This window comes from Saimiri boliviensis, chromosome 1 (assembly GCF_048565385.1).
Source record: "Saimiri boliviensis isolate mSaiBol1 chromosome 1, mSaiBol1.pri, whole genome shotgun sequence".
NCBI lineage: Eukaryota > Metazoa > Chordata > Mammalia > Primates > Cebidae > Saimiri > Saimiri boliviensis.
In genome coordinates, this window is record NC_133449.1 from 279,224,793 (window position 1) to 279,243,205 (window position 18,413).

General features: G+C 35.9%; 1 protein-coding gene across 3 annotated transcripts in view; it reads left to right on the forward strand.

The window, feature by feature from the left end:
• Nucleotides 1–18,413, forward strand: part of CDH12 (cadherin 12) — a 1,124,818-nt gene that overhangs the window by 356,778 nt on the left and 749,627 nt on the right. For all 3 annotated transcript variants that reach the window (XM_074386961.1, XM_074386957.1, XM_074386965.1), the window contains one exon: nucleotides 4,111–4,205. The gene's annotated coding sequence lies outside the window, so the exon portion shown is untranslated. The remainder of the gene's footprint in view (nucleotides 1–4,110; nucleotides 4,206–18,413) is intronic.

Here is an 18,413-nt window from a genome sequence, read left to right on the forward strand (position 1 = left end):
CACTGCAGTGTCCACCTTCCAGGTTCAAGTGATTCTGCTGCCTCAGCTTCCTGAGTGATGACAGACACCTGACACGATGCCCAGCTAATTTTTGTATTTTTAGTAGAGATGGGGTTTCACCACATTGGTCAGGCTGGTTCAAACTCCTGACCTCATGATTTGTCCACCTCAGCCTCCCAAAGTGCTGAGATTACTGGCATGAGCCACTGCACCTGGCCCTTTGTCTCCTAATGTTATGCCAGAGTCAGGGTTGAAAGTAAGTCATAATATATAGGGTTAAATAAAATGCATTTGATGAGAATTTATGGTTTGTAGGGCATGACTTCCCAGAACCCTTAGAGGGGAATTTTGGCAAGATAAAAAAATCAGAGCTTAATCCTCATGATGTGTGGTAGGTTGAAAAATGACTTCCTAAATACAGCCATGTTCTAATTTATGGAAACTTTAAATGTTAACCTATGACAAGAAAGGGTCTTTGCAGCTGTGATTAAATAAAAGATCTTAAGATCAGAAGACTGTCCTGTATTAGCTGAATAGGCCCAAAATATAAACACACATTCTTAAAAATGAGAGGCAGAAGATTTGTGTTAAGTGCACTCTGAATGAAGAGACTCCCTCCCAAACAGGCTTTGAGCAACATGGCTGTTTATTGACCTGAGCGAGGGTGGGCTGAGTCTGAAAAGAGAGTCAGTGGAGGGTGATGGGACAGGAGTTGGTTTTATAGGTTTGGGGTAGGCAGTGTAACGTTACCGAAGTTACAGTTCAGGGTGGTTTTTGCAAGCTGGGAGGAGGTCATAGGGTCTAGAGTCACGAGGTTAACCTATCAGTTGAGCAAGTCCAGTTCCAAAGTCCAGTTACCTTATCAGTTGAGGCAGGAATAAGGAACAATAGAAGAATGTCTCAAAGTTAATTTGGCACTGCAGAAGTTGGTCATTCTTCTTTTGTGGTTTTCCAGTTACTTCAGACTTTCTAGTTCCGGGAACTCATCTGGAAGTGCATGTGCAGGTCACAGAGATTACCATGCAGTCCATGGTGCAGTCAGTCAGCCTCAAAGACCTTACAATTTGAACACACAGAAGACAAGGCAATGTAAAGGAGGAGAAAGAAATCTGAGTATGTTAGCCTGCAATATTGAAAGTAGCCACAAGGCAAGGCACGATGGCAGTCACCAGAAGCTGGAAGAGGCAAGAAATAGATTTTCCCCTAGACCCTCTGAAGGGATGGCGGCACCGTGACACCTTGATTTCAGCTCAGTCGTTTTTTGATTTCAGGCTTCTGACCTCCAAAATTGAAAAAGGTTAAGATTCTATTGCTTTAAGCCACCAAATTTATGGTAACTACTTGTCAAAACCACAGGAAACTGATACAGATTTTTGTTACATTTTAACCAAAATATCTAATATAGTTTAAGGGAATGAAATAGTTTAGAATTTCTTGGGAATTTGTGTCTCACTTTAATGTTTTTTAAACCTAAAGATTTTGTATGACAGAGAAATCTTTATTAATTATCAGAATAACAGAAGGATAAAATGGATTTGTGTTTTTACTTTCAAAAAACAAGTCATCCCATATGGATTATTAGTCTACCCTATTGCTATCTGTATTTTCTACTCAACTTTTGCAATAAAAATGATTAACATTCATACATTCTGATTATCATTTAGCTGTCATGATTAACATGTAGATTAATTATAGTATTTTATAATTTAATTAAATAAATTTTTAATATAGGTATAATTACACTAACACAGACTTTTTGTTTTAAATTGAATTCTATGAAAACATGGTTGTAGTAATAGCAAGCATCATTAGAAGAAAATCTATTAGTTCTTATAAAGTAGTAGACATCTCCCCTTTTCTTTTTTATTACTGCAGTGTATGGCATTTGGTAAAAAACCATCAGGTAGTTGTGATTGCATGCACATGGTATTAAAAGCTATTTTTCCTTTTCAAGCATAATGAACTTTAGTAGATATGAATGAAAGTAAATGTCCATAGACTTTTTAAGTGATTCTTCAGAATCAGGCACATTAACATGTTTTCTCACTTGTGTGGACATTTTTATAAGCAGCACTCTTGATATATTTCTCAGAGAGGAGCATTTCAAAAATAAATGATCAATGTGATTTTAATATATACCCTATTACATCAAAAATGCTGTTTATTTGAAATATATTAAGGAAGCTGAAATTATCATCCTAAAGTTAACAGTATGAAGCTCAAGAGTTGAAATTATCAGTATGAAATAATGTTATCTAATTATAGATACAGATTGAAGTCAGTATGAAATAATGTTATCTAATTATAGATACAGATTGATAGATATAAAGAATATTATGAATGTCTGCATATATATGTTAAAGTAAATACATAAATTTCCTAGCTCAGTTCACAGTGAGGGCTTAGAAGTAATCACACTCCAGTGGCAAGGAATCAACTAGTGGTCATGTCTTGGTTTCTAACCATTCTCTGATAAAAGGAACCCAAGATCCTTGAAAAAAATGGCTGAATCTAGGTCTGAGGTGAGAAGATTATAATGTATAGTATGCATTTTGAAATTAATGTGGACTATTTTATTATGCCAGGACTTAAGGAAGTAGTCACTAAACAAACCAATATGGTATGTCAAAAAGGACATAGAGACTAATTGAAAATGCTCACAAAGGCCAAAGCTGATACAATTTGGCCAACAAAATAAATAGTGTCAAACTGTATTATAACATGAAATACAAAATTAATACCCGTGAGATTACACTGATGCATATAAATTACTGAATGAATTAATATACAAACAGGGAAACAAACAAATGGGAAGAATAGATAAATTTCTCTCAAAATTCTAAGTAATTCACATTATTTTCCCCTCCAGCCAATGAAGCTTAACTCTGTATCCCTTGAGTTGGGGTTGCTTTTAGCGACTTGTTTTCAAACAGTACAGTATGGAAAGGTGGAAAAAAAGAAACTTTATCATACAAACTGTGGCAAACAGTGTCCCAGTCAGATGATCAAGATCTGTGTCAACAGTAATAAATCATCCTGATGCACACGTACTCTTGATAGAAGTGACAAAAATGGTACTTTACCTCTATGGTCTTCCTCCCAAAAAACTATAACCTCAGTCTGATCATGAGAAATACATCAGCCAAATTCCAAATGAAGGACATTTTGTAAATGTCTGACCGTTGCTTTTCTTTTCTTTCTTTCTTTTTTTTTTTTTTTTAAATTGTACTTCAGATTCTGGGGTACATGTGCATATCATGTGGGATTGTTGCATACGTACACACATGGCAAAGTGGTTTGCTACCTTCATCCCCCGATTACCCACATCTGGTATTTCTCCCCTCATTATACCTCAGCACCCTCCCCACCCCCCGCTATCCCTCCCCCAGCCCCCACAACTGTCCACAGTGCATGATGCTCCCCTCCCTGTGTCCACATATTCTTATTGTTCAACACCTGCCTATGAGCGATAACATGTAGTGTTTGGTTTTCTGTTCTTGTGTCAGTTTGCTAAGAATGATAGTTTCCAGATTCATCCATGTCCCTCTGAAGGGCACGAACTCATCATTTTTTATGGCTGTGTAGTATTCCATGGTGTATATGTGCCACATTTTCTTTATCCAGTTTATCATTGATTGACATTTGGGTTGGTGCAAGTTCTTTGCTATTGTAAACAGTGCCGCAAGGTTCAAGATCAAGATCAAAAAGGTTCAAGATCATCAAAAACAAGAAAAGTCTAAGGAACTATCATGCCCTGAGAAGGCAGAGGGAACATAATAACAAGGCAATGTGATATCCCGGAATAGAAAAAAGACATTAGGAGAAAAACTAGTGAAATCATAATAATATGTCAGTAGTGGTTCATTTGGATCCATCTATTACAATGTATCAAAAGTCACATTGTAAGTACATTGTACAAACATCAAAAGTACATTGACAAATGCACTTATAATTATAATGTAAGATATTAGCAATACTGAAAATCAGATATGAGGTATATAGGAAATTTCTATACCATCTTTGCCACTTTTAAAAAATGTAAAAATAGTCTAAAATAAATGTTTATTTAAAAAGTTAGTTAATTCTGACTGTATGTGTTTGTCTTTCCAGCTCTGTTACCTAACAGGTTGGCTCTGTTGGGGAATATAGCCAAGCTGGAACTCTGCAGCAGTTGGGAGTTTTAAAGAATGCCAGTATTTTTAAAGGTAGGGTAAAAAAAATCTTATCAAGATGCATACTTTTATCTTCTTAATTAATACCTTAAAATGCAAATCCTATTTAAAACTTCTTTACTCTTTACAATAATTTTTATTAGAAATCAAAATGTTCAAATATTTATAGACAGTTGATATAAACACAAATCATGAAACTTGAAATAACCAGTTGTTTCTATATTTTTAGAATATAGAATTATTTATTTTCATAATTCTTTATTTGTTTAGCTTCTTGGTTGTACTTTTCCTCACAGTTTCAGTTTACATGCAGATTTGAGAAGATCTAATGGCTACCTGCTGCATAAAGAACAGAAACTGATTTCTGCCTTTCATATTCTATTTTTATGACACTTTGCCTAGTCCCTCATAATTAGTAGGTATTATGTTTGTTAAATTGGATACATCTCATTTCAAAGGCAAACCTCTGTTGAAGCTCTCACGTAGGAAACAGATAAAGTCATAAATTTTCTTGTCTTTTGACAAGAAATTTTATTGATCAATACTGATATGGCACAATGTAATTCAGTTTCTTGTGCTGGCAATTGTAATCTGCTTTTCCTTTGCTGATGATAGGGATCTAAACACTGAGATTTAGACAGTTACAGTTAACATTCACAGACACAGTAATTAAAGTGCTACTTTGACACTCCCTGCTTGGTAATGGGAGAATATACTCTCAGTCTGTAGTCAAAACAAGCTTGATTTTCTCAGTTCTCAATCAGTGATCAATTAAGATTAACCACTGATAGAATGACTCAGACAGACAAGGTTGAATAAATAAGACCGATGTGTAATTAAACTAATGTGGCTTAATGAATCTTCCTGTGATATTTGTTCAAATTCTCTGTGCATGCTCATATTTCTGAAGTAGAAAAATGTAGCCTTTTCTTTTTCTTTCTCGGGATTCTTTTATGAGATTAACTTATTCAGTAAAGGTTAGGCTTTAATGTAATTTTAAACCATTATCAATTACTTTCAACTGTCAGATTTGAGTAAAAACATTTCAAATTTTAGATTAAAAATGGAAGATATAAGATGGAAATAAAATGAACCATTTGATATCTCAACTATTAATAATTTCTGTTCCGTGTGTTCATCTCTTTTATCTATCAATTTGTTCTCATCAATATTCAAAATTTCTATGTAGAAAATGTCTTACCTTTCCTGTGTAAAATTTTTGCAATTTTTTGTAGAAAATTTTAATTAATTTCTAAATCTATCTTGGATAATTTTGGATTGGGGTTTCAGTCCAGGTCTTATATTTATAGAATAAGAGAAGTGAACACTTTGAATTACTTCCTATAAAAAGCAACTATACATTCTTAAATATCCATGATTATATCAACCTCAATATTATCTGTGATGCAAATATGAAAAATGAACAATTAATACTAACCCATTCCAATGACTGATGCAGCACTTTCTCTCCTTTTCTTTGAAACATAATGTGGCATTAAAACATTCAAAGGTCCAAATAAATGAGAAGAGATGCACACACTTTCCAATGTCCTTTGGTTCGCTCTGTGCTATAAAAAAGAAATAAAGATAATTTGATATTTGTTTAACATACAGCTACTTTAAAGATAATAACTTTGAAAGGATAAATTTAAAGAAATTGGTATGTTCATTTGTTCTTAATTAGAGTTAAATTCATATTGATGCAGAAGACATTGAGGAGAATGGCTTGAAATTATTTTCTTTTTAATGTGAGGCTTTTCATAAATGCCACATAAGAAAATAGACCTGAGAATAATCTCAGTGGAATGCAATAACAAAATAGAAAGTGATAATTGAGAATATTGAAGATATAGGTTTCAAATCATACTTATTTTTTTAAGAAATAAATTTTTATTTTATTAATTTGAAAATAACAATACTCTGGGGGCTGTTTATGATCTTACCACTTCCTTTCATAATTTTATTTTTCGACAATCACAGAGGACAATCAATTATTTCTTTTCCTTCTTTCTTTCTTTTTTCTTTTCTTTTCTTTTCTTTTTTTTTTCTTTTTTTTTTTTTTTTTTTTTTTTTTTGAGACTTATATAAGTCTCACTCATGTGCCCCAGACCAGAGTGCAATCTTGACTCAACTGCAACCTCTGCCTTCCCTGGTTCAAGTGATTCTCTTGCCTCAGCCTCCCAAGTAGCTGGGATTACAGGAATCTGCCACCATGCCCAGCTAATTTTTGCATTTTTAGTAGAGATGGAGTTTCACTGTGTTGGACAGTCTGGTCTTGAACTCCTAACCTCAGGTGATCCACCCACCTTGGCCTCCCAAAGTTCTGGGATAACAGGCATGAGCCACCCCAGCCTTTTATTTTTTTAAATATTTTACAAAACTTACTCTCATTCTATGCATTTCTCACTTATATTCATGTTTTCTTAATAAGTAATTATATTTATTATAAATCATGCAAAAAAGTAAAGAGAAAGAGAAAGAAAATGAATCTTCTTTTATATGGTTAGATGAGCATTCTTTGATCATTTATAGAATACTTTCTTGTTCCAATATGAAAAATATGGTTGTAGTTGCCATTTTTATTCTGCCTATAGTAGCTGGAAAAAGTCAGCAAAATTCAGACAAAGGACATTTGAACTAGGCTATAAAGAGAAATAGATAAAAATATGTAAAGAACGGGATTTGAGGAGTTAGAGAATGAAATGTGTGTCAAATATGGGAATATCTGGTGGATAAATTCAGAAGAGTAGGCTTAGATGATAAAAAAAAAACTTTAATGAAATTAAAAAATATGTCTGTTATTTGGGCTTTATCTATCTACATGTTTTACAGAATGTGGAGCTTTGTTTTGTTGGTTTAGTCAGTTGGTTTTTGAATGTAGAAGAAAAACCTGATCGAGAGAGAGAGACAGAGAGAGAGAGAGAGAAAGATTGTGTGTGTGTGTGTGTGTGTGTGTGTGTGTGTGTGTGTGTGTGAAGATAACTGCTGGCAATAGATTGAGAGAGTATATGTTTATATAATCTTTTGGGAGCACCAACTTAATTCTATTTCTATCTATTCTCTATAATATTTTTTAGAAAATTAAATAAGTATTAAAAATAATTTATTGCAAGATATGTTTACATAGTTTTGGGTTTTAGCTAATGTATTCATCTGTTCTCATGATACTAATAAAGAAATATCTGAGACTTGGTAATTTATGAAGAAAAAGAAGTATAGTGGATCACAATTCCACATGGCTGGGGAGGCCTCACCATTATGGTGGAAGGCAAAGGAGGAACAAAGGCACATCTTACATGGTGGCAGGCAAGAGAGTATGTCCAGGGGAACACCCCTTTATAAAACCATCAGATCTCATGAGACATATTCACCATCATAAGAAAAGCATGGGAAAGACCCTCCTCATGATTCAGTTACCTCCCACTGGGTCTCTCTCACAACATGTGGGAATTATGGGAGATACAATTCAGGATGAGATTTCGATGGGGACACAGCTAAACCATATTAACTAAGTAGAATCCTTCAAGATTCCACTAATACTGTACTTTATGAAGATGAGGATGCAAAGGGTGTCGACAAAAGGAGAGTTTTGGAAGTGAGCTTTTCACTGACACAGAGGCAAACAAATCTAGGATCTTTTTTTTTAAAAAAAAAAAAAAAAAAAAAAAAAAAAAAAAAAAAAAAAAAAACAAGTCTTTAGGACATTGGCATGAATATCCGGTCCTGACACTCAGAAAACCTGTGCCTTTCAGCAGTGATGAGGTGAAAGAGAAACTGATGGAAACACGGAGGGAACAACAGATCTGCTCAGCCAGGAGTGGATTTGAGCATTTCTGGTTTTAGTGTTCATTGTGTCCTGCTGAGTTGACAATAGGATTCAAAAAATGAATTGCAGAGCCATCTGTTTTTTATAAAAATGTACTTTGTAAAGGATAACTAGGAATCATTTGGTAAATTTTGTTCCTGTGATTTTCCCTGACAGGTTATTGTTTGAGTTACAATTAGCACATCTGAAGAAGATAAATGCAGGGATAGTTCTAATTTTGGTAATTGTCAAAAAGGTTAATAATTCAAGACATGCCTGTTAGGATTTCACAATGGACTTGTCATTGGGAATTATGATTCATCATCTACACAGAATAAAAAGGATAGAAAAGAAAGGAAAATAGCGGAGCAGTTGATTATTCCAACTTAGACTCTACCAGACTTGTAATTCAGATGAGTTATTCCAATTACTCGTGATTGCCTCAAGCCTCCCGATTATTAAAACAGGTTTAGCACAAGTGAGAACAGCAGAAAAGAGTACATTAAAAAAGGTATCCCAATCTCCCATGAATTATCCTTTATGTAATTTTCTATTTCTTTGCTCAATGTTTAATTTCCATAGTCACAGACCACAGGATGCTCTTGAAATCGTTCACACTCAGAGACACAAAGGTCATTTACATGCATTTTATTCCATGGTGCATATTTTCAGTTAATCTTAAAGGTCACTTTCCTTCTGTGAGTCTAAATATTCAATGCCTTAAATAAAGATGAAAGATACAAATAAACAGGGAATCTTTTTTTTTTTTCTTTCTGGCTTTAGAGCTATCTTGTTATATTTCATGCTGCTTTGATTTTTTTTTGTGATAGGTCAGAATCCAGGTTATTGGGCTGTCATTCAAGTTGGCTTAAAATGTCCTAAGTACAGAATCGAGAAAATACATACTTGCTCTTTGTCCTAATCAGAAAAAAAAAAAATATATATATATATATATACTGCAGGAGTGATGAAGAGAATTCTTGGCTATGGTCTATGGGACAACAATCCATAATTTACTTTGCAGATGTCTGTGTAATTTAAGCAGCAGGCAGAACAACCACACAGTTGTAGCTGCTCTGGGGAAAGGATACCAAGAGGCTCATAAATCATGGTAAGGATTAAAAGCAATGAGCATTCATCTTCTTAAACTTCGTAAGGCAATATGGCAAAGCCAAGCATCAGAACATGCAGAGCATGGAATCTGTGCAGGGATAAAAGATGCCAGAGTTTTTAAGGCTTCTCTCAATTAGCATTGACCTCTCATGTGTGAGTCAACAGAACATAATTTTAAAGTTGATTAAAAAGAGACCCTTCCCATATCAAATGAAATTGAGCAAGTGACAAGATAGGTTTCTGGGCCATAGTAGAAGTGAAGTCAAATCATATGGAAGTGCTAATCATTTGCTTTGATTGAAGTATGTTTCTTCTGGGGCAGCCTATGAAAAATAACCTCATAAATATCCAATCCACAAGAGCTGTCATGTTGAACTGAACATTTATAAATGGCTAAATGTCATGAGAATATTCTAACTTCAGAGTAGCCAAGGAAAGGAAATACAGACAGCTGGCTGTCTCCTATAACATTTAGTAAATAAATGGTCTGTTACTAATTGTTTATATTTGAAAAATTATGCTAATCAAGGGTGTCTGGATTCAGATGAGTAATTCATACACAGTGAGGCAAGTTTCGTTTTGTGTTGAAGATAGAAACTTTAATCAAATTTTAAAGCTTTTGAAAAAGGCTAATCTGTTAAATTCCCCAGTATTCTTTCGAATCAGGTTCATGTTACAACTGAACTTGCTGATTTTATAAGAATGACAAGACAGTGCAGGAAATAATAAAATCAGTTATTCCAGGACAATCATGAGCCTATTAAGGACATACAAACTGATTCCGTTTCTGATTCTCTAGTTTAATGTCAAATATCCCTTGGCAATGATTCTTTTTATATAGTCAGTACATAATTATCTATTTTAGTTAAGGAGAATTGTAGTGAGGTTAATCCAGAGTGGCAGATCATTTTTTTATATAGATTTGCCATTGGAATCTATTTTCTGTTCATATTTTAAAATGATTTTATCTGACTTTTGAGAAAGTCACACTGCCCTATCTTTGAAAACAGCCAGAAAAACATACCAGATACTGTAACTTGTGCTTCGTCAACACTGGGTATACCCTATTCTAGACCCCATGCTAGGGACAAATAATCATCCTTTCCATTTGACAGGCAATAATATACTCCTCTAGTTCAAATATCCTTTTCTGCTACTACTTTTTATTCCTCCAGAATAGGGATTACGTGTGCATTCTTTAACACAAGCTCATATAATGATTTTAAAGTATATCAACGTTGCTGTATTGTATAGCATCACACTTAGTTGTTTTTCACCTGTTTTCTAACAAGACTATGCTGCATTCCCAGGAACTGTTCTAGTGAAGGGGACGCAGAACTTAGGAACTCAGCTAGGCTTTTCTGTCATATAAACTAAGACTGATTACTAAGATAAAGAGATGGGAAAATGTACTTAACATAATTGAACTAAAAGTAAAATAAATCACTTTTCTTGACTTTACAATAACCTCTGCCATTTAACCACAAAATCATGAGTTTTTCAGAATCTGCTAAAAACAGTAAAACTACCTTTTAAAAAGAGCACACTGGGCTTGGTGAGGTGGCTCACCCCTGTAATCCTAGCACATTGGGAGGCCAAGGCAGGCGGATGACTTGAGGTCAGGAGTTCGAAACCAGCCCTGTCCATCATGGTGAAACCCTGTCTCTCCTAAAAGTACCAGGCATGGTGTTTGGTGCCTGTAATTCCAGCTACTTAAGAGGATGAGGCAGGAGAATCACATGAACTTGGGAGGTGGAGATTGCAGTGAGCCACGATATGCCACAGCACTCCATTGTGGGTAACAGAACGGCTATGTCTCAAAAAAAAAGAAAAAAAAAAAAAAAACAAAAACAGAAAAAAAGCACCCTATTTGTATCTATGTATACTTATATAAATTACATAAATTAATTTTAAAAATAATTATGAAATGAAAATAATTAGCTTAATTTAATCATTAAATAATGTATGCATGTATCTAAATATCACATTACACCCCATAAACTTATACAATTACTATGTGTCAATTAAAAATACAACTAAGAAAGATTTCAATATTGGCAGACTAGATTTGGGAAATAATATTATATGTTAAATGTATATATTTGTCATTCTTAAATGCTTTTATGTTTCAAATCTGTTTGTAACCAGACATATTTGGGTGACATGTTCTGAGTAACAGAGAGAAAAATAAGAACTCACTTTGCCCCTTTCATTTTTTTCTGCTTAATAATGTATCCTTAGTTTACATAAAATATCAATATGCTTAGAGGCAGGGGGATGGATTATAGACTTATGGATTAATTTACTCAAATAAAATGTTGAAAATAGTCTATGTATTATTTTGTGTCAAGGATTCTTCTCTGGGTTGTGGATAAATTTATGAAAAATATCATTAAATGTTACTAACCATGTTGGTGTTTACATTCTAGTGAGGCAAATACAAACAAGTAATTAAATTATATAATATTTAAATTATGTATAAATAAGTTTATAGAAAGTGATAAATGCTATACTGAAAATTAGCTGGGAAGAGTGCCAGGAAGTGTCTGTGATGTGCAGAGAAGGGGAAATGGTAGTTTGCAAATTGTGGAAATATGTTTCAAGAATATGTTCTTGATAAAACAACATTTGAAAAGACTTGAAGGAGATGTGGATGGGCGGAAACCTTGAAAGTGTCTGAAGAAGAGCTTTTCAAATTAAATCACAAATTTCAAGTCTCCACTATTCAAAAACCAACAAGGTGGCCAGTGTGACAGAAGCTTGGAGTGTGGGGAAGGATTATAGATGAGGTTCGGCCCCAGGATTTTGGGAGGCTGAGGCGGGAAGATCACTTGAGGTCAGGAGTTGGAGACCAGCCCAGTGAACATGGTGAAACCCTGTCTCTACTGAAAACATAAAAACGTTAGCTGGGCATGGTGGCACATGTCTGTAATTTCAGATACCTAGGAGGCTGAGGCAGGAGAATAGCTTGAAACTCGAAGGCAGACATTGCAGTAAGCTGAGATCACGCCACTGCACTCCAGTCTGGGCGACAGGATGAGACTCCATCTCAAAAATAGAAGAAGGAGAAGAAGAGGGTCAACAGGCACTAGGGCCTTGAGGGCAGTGGAAGAACTTTACCTCTCCCTCTGAGTAAGAATGGAAGGCATTGGTTGGACGTGAGTGTAGCAGTGCTTTGATGTGTTTTATCTTTTCAGAGGACTTCTCTGGCTGATGTATTGATAGCGCACTATAGAGGCCCAGGGGTGGAATTAGGAAGCTCCTTTTTAGGCAAGTACACCAAGCTGGTGAGCAATGATACTAGGAGGGAACAGAGATACAGCAGAATAGTGGGTGAGCAGAAGACAACTTGAGACAAGATGATTGGTGATGCATTATACATGCAGTGTGAGGAAATGAGAAAGATCCAAGATGAATTCATGGTATCTGGCCTGAGCAATGGGAGTATGGCTTTGCCATTAACGGAGCAAATGAAGTCTGAGCTTCCTTTAGCTCGTTAAGGAGAAACATTGAGTAGGCAAGTTGATATATTCACATAAAAGTGAGGGATGAGTTTATCCTAGTAGATATGCTATATGATATTGACTGAGATTTGTTTTTTTTTTTAAACAAACACATGACACTCTCTATGTCAGTTGTTATACTATGATTTTAGCATGTATTATGTTTAATTAGTCCTCATAAGAACTATATGACAAAGGCATTATTAACATTTTCTTCATTTAGCAGATGAGAAAATGTGGCTAAAAGGCTAAGGTAACATTTTCCAAGATCACACAGCTGGTAAGCGGCAGAACTGGGATTCAGACACAGGCACAATGGAATGATTTTACCCAACTCGACCCAGAATTTAATCACTAATGGAACAAGTTCAGACAAGAATAGAGATACAAGAACTAGGCTCAGGGGCATTGGAGTGGAAAACATTAGGGGAATGAAGACAAATAAAAAATGAAACAAGTGGTCAGTGTAGGAGAAAGACAAGAAGTGTGTTCTGAAATTAAGTCAAGGAATCCTTTCAACTAGGTAAATTGCTGCTGATGAATCTTAAAAGATCAAGACTGAGCACAGGGAATTGAAAATCATAATGTGGATTCCATTGTTTATGTGGACAACAGTGTTGATCTATTGCTGAGCAAACGTTTGATGAGAGTTATGAAAATAAAGACAGAATTAAGTTTCCACATCAAGACAGAAGCTTGAAAGGAATTACTGAGAAAGACTTACTTGGAATTTTTGTGCTATTTTAAAGCAAAGACATACTTATGGTTCCTAGTTCCAAATTCACAAAAACAGTTTGTCATACACATTTCAAATGACCAAGGAGAGATTATAACAAAGTGACATAGATCAAAACTCATCTACATTATGTTGCAACATTTTCCTCAGAACAGGTAAACTTAGAGCTCCCCGCATTCTTAATTTTTATATAATCAAAACTAAAATTAAATGGGTAATTCATCATGTTATTACCAAAGTAGTGTTGACTCCTTTGGACCTTTTAGGGTTGCCTGGATGGTTTAGGTTGCAATGCTTAGATGTGTTGGATATGTCACCAAATTGTGGAAGTTCCAAGCACAGACTTCATGTTGAATTGCCTAGTTTCCAATTCAGCTTAGACATTTATCAATAGTGACAAGTTACTTAACCTCTCCATTTCCTATTTTGTTCATCTACAACATGAAATAATAGAGGTCCAAGAACAGTGTGCCTCTAATAGGGTTGTTTATAAGGATTATGTGAGCTCATATTTGTATACGCTTTTTGTAAAACTTAGAATAGTGCCTGGTCTGTAACAAACCAGTTTAAGTGGTTTGTAAAAATATAAGTTCTATATTTCTGTTTCCCTTTAAGATTTGCAAGGAATAGAATGTTCTCCCTCTTCTATATTTTCCCTCTGTCAGAAATTCATGGATCCCCTTCCACTTCAATGAAGCAAACTCACATTACAAATATTCAAGGGTATCGTACTCAGTTAATATTTCTTCTCATAGATTTCACTGTACACGTACTGGTTGTATGTTCTAAAGTTTATTTTCTTCTTATATTTCTAAATTTGTTTTTTATGCTGTGAATTGCTGTACGTTCACTTAATGAAATGTCTTAAATGAGTATAGCTGTCATATATATATATATATATATATATGCATATGTATACGTATGTGTGTGTGTGTGTGTGTGTGTGTGTGTGTATGTGTGTATATATATCCCAACTTGTCAGACTCTTTTCATATTACATACACCATAGCAAGACATCCCTCCCATATGGAAGCTGCTACTGAAACTCTTGACAGGCACAAAGTCCTTGGATACAATAAATCATGTGTAAAAAACAGGTTTAGCCCCATCACCTTGTTAATTGAAATTATAACTAAAAAATTCCCATTTTCTCACTTTTAATATTTTCCCAGTCCTAAATAGCCTAATAACATAATCACTGTTCAAAAATTCTCAAAGAACATCTTTAAGGAATGTGTCTGTGAAGAGTGGAAGGATTCTTTAGTTTTTGCTGCATATGATGAGGCAGATGGAGAAATTCAGTTTTTAAGCATGATATTTATTCCATTTTTTCCATGTTGTTTGAAATTCATTTTGTATTTTGCACCAAGGGATGCCTGCCATCTAAGCACGTGTCTGAAACCAGATAGAAAACATATGTCCTGTATACCCTTGGGGTGTGATGGAAGAGGTGAAATATAGAATGACTCCTTCTTCAGTTGTGCAAAAGGGAGTTTTTTTTGTTAGTTTGTTTGTTTTTTTTTTTTTTTTTTTTTTTTTTTTCGAACGGTATTTCTTCAAAAGTGCAGGATATTGTGTTGTAGGCTTTTAATAGTTAATTATAGTTGCAATTTCTTTCAAAATATGGAACTTATTAAACTTTGGCATGAATGTACCTGGGGTATCGCTATACCTTCTTCTTAAAGACAGGGAATATTAAAGCTTGGCTGTGACTGTATTTGCAGTATCGCTATTCCTTAAATCCAATTCTCCAAGCCCGTCACAGAGTGCTCCTCATGTTTGTTGAGCTGCATAAGGTAATTCTAGCAACAAACTTGTGCTGACCTTGTGTCTCACAGGCTCTTCATGGTATGGTCTTTGGTTTTCCAGCTTTTATTAGAGCCACTGCCCCCTGGTAAAGTAAGTTCTCACTTAACATCATCAATGGATTCTTGGAAACTGCAATTTTATTTAAAATGCCCTCTAATGAAACCAGTTTTACCATAAGCTACTTGATATAAAGAAGATGTAAGTTCCTGTGGCAGATTTCTGGTCCCAAAAACATCACAAAACTTCAAAATAAAGATCAAAGCACTTCTTATATTAGACATTGAAATCCATGTGAGTTATGTACACATTTCAGAGAGATTAATAAATGTAAATAAAATAACTCTTTACGTGATCATTTCAGTTCAGAGTTGTGGGTGTCCAGAGCCTGCCTGCAGCTCAGGGTACAAGGCAGGTCCTGGTGTGAGTGGGTGGGGATGAGTAGGCCCTACAATGGAGCAGTGCCATCTCTGACAGACCACTCTTCCATTGTAGGGCATACACACACCCACATCTCCACCCACTCACACTAGGACTGTTCAGACACACTGATTCACCTAATGTGCACAGCTTTGGGATGAAGGAGGAAACCAGAAGACTTGGGGAAAACTCAAGCCAATCTGGGGAGAACATGCAAACTCCACACCGACGATGGTCCTGGCTAAGATTCGACATTTTTATAGTTTCATCAACATTATTATGATACGATGTTGAACAGAAGGTGTTTTCTGAGGACTTACTGTACACCGTGCTAAACCATATACACCTCAAAACTATGAGCTTCTCAAACAACCCTCCTAATTCATGTGTGTTTCATGTGATCACACTCAGTCCAGAACACTTTTCTCCCTTTATCTAATAATCTGCACGCTGCCTCCCCCCATCCTAGACCATATCACTGTTAATAGCTTGTCCACTCATCCAGTGTCAGATTCCTTTTGTTTTGACCATCCCATCGCAGTGTTTATTGGCTGCTTAGTTATCTGTATCCAACATGACATTGCAGGCTTGTTTCCAGAACCCATGGTCTCATCGCAGGCCCTGTGGCCTACTCTGCCCAATGGCCCATTCTCAGTTCAGTCTATTCCTGTCTCTCTACCCTTCTTTCAAGTTCCCTGCCTTTCCTCCCGTTTCATGCTATCCATAGACTTTCCATCTTTAAAAGAATGGCTTTCTCCCCTTTGATTCATAATTACCTGAAAAAAAATTATCCAACTTTCAGATAATCTCAATAGATACTTCTTAAAGGAAAACATAAAAAAAAAAAAAAAAAAAAACAGACTATTTTTTAAAAAACCTATATTTGAAATAGTGCATGCTTCCTTTACTTAAAGCTATTTTCAGTATCAAGCACAGTGCCTAGCATGTATTTATGCATGCATGAAATGTATTATATTCATTTATCAAGTGATTCATTCATTTATTCAAAAAGTTTTCTCAGTATATTCATGCACCTATTTGAGTGCCTTGGGATAGACTTCAACAAACCTGTTTCTGCTCCCCTGGAGTTCATGACGTAGTTGAGAGTGTCAGAAAATCAACAAATGAATTATTCATTTATAAGAAATGATTAAAGACTAATAATGTACAGTAAAGCCGATCAAGCAAGTTGATATATTAGGGGCATACTGGGAGTTTAATTCAGATTGGTGTCAGAAAAGCTGCCTCTGACTTGATGCCATTTAAGCCAAGATATGAGTAACTGGGAGGAAACTGTGGAGAGTAATAGCCAGTAGAGGGGACATCTGGGAGGCATAAGTTTGGCATATTTGTGGAACAAAAGCGAACACCACAGTGGCTGGAGTGAGCAGAGAGACACTGATAAAGGGGATGCTATCTAATAAGTTGTCTGGAACCAAATCCTTTGGGTCTTTTTGGCTATGGTGAGGAGTTTGGAGCTTCTGTGTGCCATCAGTGGTCTTTGGAGTGGATTGAGCAAAGAAATGGCATTAATATAAAACAAACAAACAAACAAAAAACCTATTGGTGGCCTGGTGTGGTGGGTCACACCTATAATCCCAGAACTTTGGGAGGCTAAGGAGGGTAGATCACCTGAGGTCAGGAGTCCAGGACCATTGTGTTCAACATGGTAAAACCCCATTTCTACTAAAAAGATACAAAAAATAGCTGCACGTGGGGGTGGGCACTTGTAATCCTAGCTACTCAGGATGGCTGAGGCAGGAGGATCCCTTGAACCCAGGAGGTAGAGGTCGCAGCGAGGCATGATCATGCCACTGCACTCCAGCCTGGGTGATAGAGCGAGACTCAGTCTCAAAAAAAAAAAAAAAAAAAAAAAAAAAAATCATTGTTGACCTCAGGAGAATGGAGGATAAAAACCTTATCCCACACAGGAGTGTGGGAGTGCTATCTGGAAGGAGCCACGCCTTGAGACGGATCTTAAAGAGTGAGCAATATTCAGCAAATAAAGTCAATATAAGAACTGCACATTCATAGAGGAATGAAAAAACAAAACAAGTTTTAGAAAACAAAAATCAGGCTGGGCAAGGTGGCTCATGCCTCTAATCCCAGCAATTTGGGGGGCTGAGGCAGGTGGATCACCTCAGGTCAGGAGTTTGAGACCAGCGTGATCAACATGATGAAAACCCGTCTCTACAAAAAATACAAAATTAGCCAGGCATGGTGGTGCATGCCTGTAATACCAGCTGCTTGGGAGGCTGATGCAGGAGAATCTCTTGAACTCAGGTGGTATAGGTTGCAGTGAGCCAAGATCATGCCACTCTGCTCCAGCCTGGATGACAGATCCAGACTCCATCTCAGAAAAAAAAAGGAAGAAAAGAAAAAAGAAGAAAATGAACAATCATTTTGAGTAGGAGACTGTAGATATGGAGTGTGGTATTTGTCTAGAAAGAAGCCTGGGAAGGGAGACTGGAAAGTGCTGATGTTTTCTTACTGGTTATCTCTGCTGTAGAGTTCTTTTGCACATCCTATATACTGAATTCAGGAGGTGAGAAGAAAAAATTCTCCAGGACACTGCTCTCTGTGCTTCTGCCAGGCTATCTCTCAACAACGGCTTCTGAACATCAGCAATGTCACCTGCTATGGGCTGAATTGTGTCTCCTCAAAATTCGTATGCTAACATCCTAACTCCCATTGCCTCAGAATGTCACTGGAAATAAGATATTTAAAAGATGTGATTAAGAGAGATCCAAGATGGCTGATCACTAGCAGCTCGGGATTGTAGCTCCCAGTGAAAACGCAAAGAACGAGAGGATGCCACACCTTCACATGAATTCTTGTTGCTCACGCACCAGGAGATT